General features: G+C 42.6%; 1 protein-coding gene across 2 annotated transcripts in view; it reads right to left on the reverse strand.

Annotated features, from left to right (window-relative positions):
* The window catches only part of ADAM11 (ADAM metallopeptidase domain 11), a 672244-nt gene that overhangs the window by 541603 nt on the left and 127762 nt on the right, over positions 1–2879 (reverse strand). The gene's annotated exons all lie outside the window — the stretch shown is intronic.

The following is a 2879-nucleotide window of genomic DNA, read 5'->3' on the forward strand; positions in this document are numbered from 1 at the left end:
GCCACTTTCTTTGGATGTGCAAGTTGTTTATCGAGACCAGGGGTGGCCAAACTATAGCTTGTGAGCTGCAGGCGGCTCTTTTACACTTGAAGTGTGGCTCTCTAAACCCCCCGTGTTCCCCCCGCTTCTCTGCCTACCAGACTGTTTTGGGGAGCTCAGGGGCAAGGGGGGGCTAAGGGCTTCAGCCTGAGACCTCCCAACACAGCAGAAGCCCCTAACCCCACCACAGGGCTGAAGCCCCCAGCCCCGGCAGGCATGGCCCAGCTCTCAAATTTCTGAAGATTGTCGTATGTGGCTCAGAGGGTCAGTAAGTTTGGCCACCCCTGCTCTAGACTCTTGAAGATTATCTACAAATAACCCTTAGTCAGCTTCCCAGGGGAAACTTGCAACTATACAGAAAAGGCATCTTCAGTTTTTTTTTCTTTTAATTCTTCATCTTTCTTTTTTTAAAACTTAGTTCCATGATTTTTAAAAAGCACAGACCATGCTACTAAAATCTACACAGAAAATAACTGCTTGGGTTTTTTTTTTTTTTTGGAAAAGCAACAGTTGAATCCTTTTTTTTTCAGACTATGTTGCAGCCGAATTCCTGATAAAGTGGATTGATTGATTTATAGCAACATTTTTTTTAAGTACTTGATCACAACTCTCTAAGGAATTGCATGAGCTTTAACAGAAAGAAAGAAAGAAAGAAAGAAAGAAAGAAAGAAAGAGGTGGGGGGGCGGTCGAGGGAGCAATGCAATGTCCAGAGTGGAAGAGCAATTAAAATCTTGCTTTAAAAAAAATCGTCCCCAGCTGTTCAGCCCCCTCCCTCCATTTCTGCAGAGTGCAAACAGCATTGGTAGCCCAGAATCAGACCCACAGCTTTGTGCCAGAGAAGTCGCCCACTCTCTCCCCACATCCAATACCCCTTAGCCCAGAATTTCCAGTTTGGGTTCCCTCATGTGGCCCAATCACACGCCTGGCCAGTGTTTTGAAGCAGACCCAGAAGTCGCTGGTGCTACCTGTGACATTCTGTTGCTTGGGGGAGACAGAGTCCTGGAACCTCATATTCCTCATTTTTGTATAATCACGATCTCATATATAAATGATCTCATATACAAAATGTTCATTACCAGGTCAGTATTAGTTTGGATCTTACCCAAAATACCACGCTGGCAGCCTGTCCTTTAGTGTTTAAAACTAAAAGTTTATTATAAAGAAAAAAAAAGAAAGAACAAGAAGAGAGTTGTTAAAAGATAAAGCGCTCAGATACATACAGAGACTTCAAAGTCCACATATCAGGTTTTTAGCAGTATTGGTGAGTTTGCTGCCTTGAAAGTCCCCCTAGAACAGATCCCCAGCTTGGATGGGTCGTTCAACCCTTTGTTCAGAGCTTCGTTTGTAGAAAAGTTACTCCAGAGGCAAGAAGCAGGAATGGAAACAAAATTGAGAAGATGCAGCTGCCCTTTATATTCCTTTTGCCATGTGACTGGTACTTCCTTTGTCCCAGAACACAAGCTGCCCAGCACATGGCATGGAAAAGCCTTAGAGTTCTCTGTCCACAGGCATGCCACATCTCTTGCTGACTCATAAGCTGTATCCCCTAGTTCCTGTCAATGGGTTCACTGTCGGGCTGATGACCTGTGATGGGCCATCGAACAGGCTCAGCAGTGCTGCTGCCAATCTGTCGGGGGGGTGTCACCCAGAAACACAGCACAAGCCTGGAAATACAGATATACCCTACAGACCTATAACGCACAGTACAAAGGTGATACAAACATATAAACAAGATCATCATACTTGACTAATTTTCACAGATACCTTACATGGCACATCTGGTCAGATTCCCTGCAGTTTTATAATATCAGTATCACTAATATTATAAAACGGTCTCCCATCTTCCATACAGCATCACATAGGTTTCCAAGGAAGGTATCTGTATATCCGATCTTTGGGTTACACCAATACCTGTCTGGGATGGTCTTAGTTTACTTGGTCCTGCCTTGGTGCAGGAGGCTGGACTTGATGACCTCTTGAGGCCTCTTCCAGCCCAATGTTTCTATGATTCTGTCTTTCACAGAATTAGAGCTGACAACTGAACCCCAGAGTCCTGCCACCATAAGTCCTAATTTAAACACAAGAGGTGACGTCCTGGCCCTACTGAAGTTTTGTCTCCCGTTGAGAGTTTTGTCATTAGCTTCAATGGAGCCGAGAATTCACCAAGAAAACACTGCACCTTCTTATACATCATCATAAATTGATTAAAATGACTTTATTTATTTGATGGAACAGTTCCAGGATATGACAAATGCTTATTTATAGATGTGAGGACAGATCCTCAGCTGGTGTAAACTGTCCTAACTCCACTGAAGTCAATTGACCTGTGAAAATGTACGCCTGGGGAGGATCTGCTTGCTCCCTGTATTTTAAAGCATTGCAAGGAATGCTATTTAAGAGCAGAACAGGGAATACAAAATGTGAATTCTATTCCCAACTCAGATACTGACTCCCTGTGAGATGTTGTGCCTCATATTCTTCATCTGTGAAATGGGATTAATGATACTCCTTTACCTTTGTAAAAGTGTTTTAAGATCCTTGGATAAGGGTTTTTTTTCTAGATGCATAAAGAAGATTTTTAAAATCAACTATTGCCTTGAAATTAAATTTGAAATGAACAAGACTGACTTTATAAATGAGACTTTTATGTTATACTGATGTAATAAGCATTTTGAATAAAGTAGGTACCAATATTACTCCAGTGTTCTGGCAGAATGCTGACATAGGTCCTACATTCTGCCCTCTCACATTGTGCCTGTAATCTCAATTGGATATAAAATTCTTCTGCATTTCCTGCCCTGAAGTGTGGTATTCTCTGCTCAACAGCTGCCTCCGTCCT

The sequence above is a fragment of the Gopherus flavomarginatus genome, chromosome 25 (assembly GCF_025201925.1).
Source record: "Gopherus flavomarginatus isolate rGopFla2 chromosome 25, rGopFla2.mat.asm, whole genome shotgun sequence".
Taxonomy (NCBI): domain Eukaryota; kingdom Metazoa; phylum Chordata; order Testudines; family Testudinidae; genus Gopherus; species Gopherus flavomarginatus.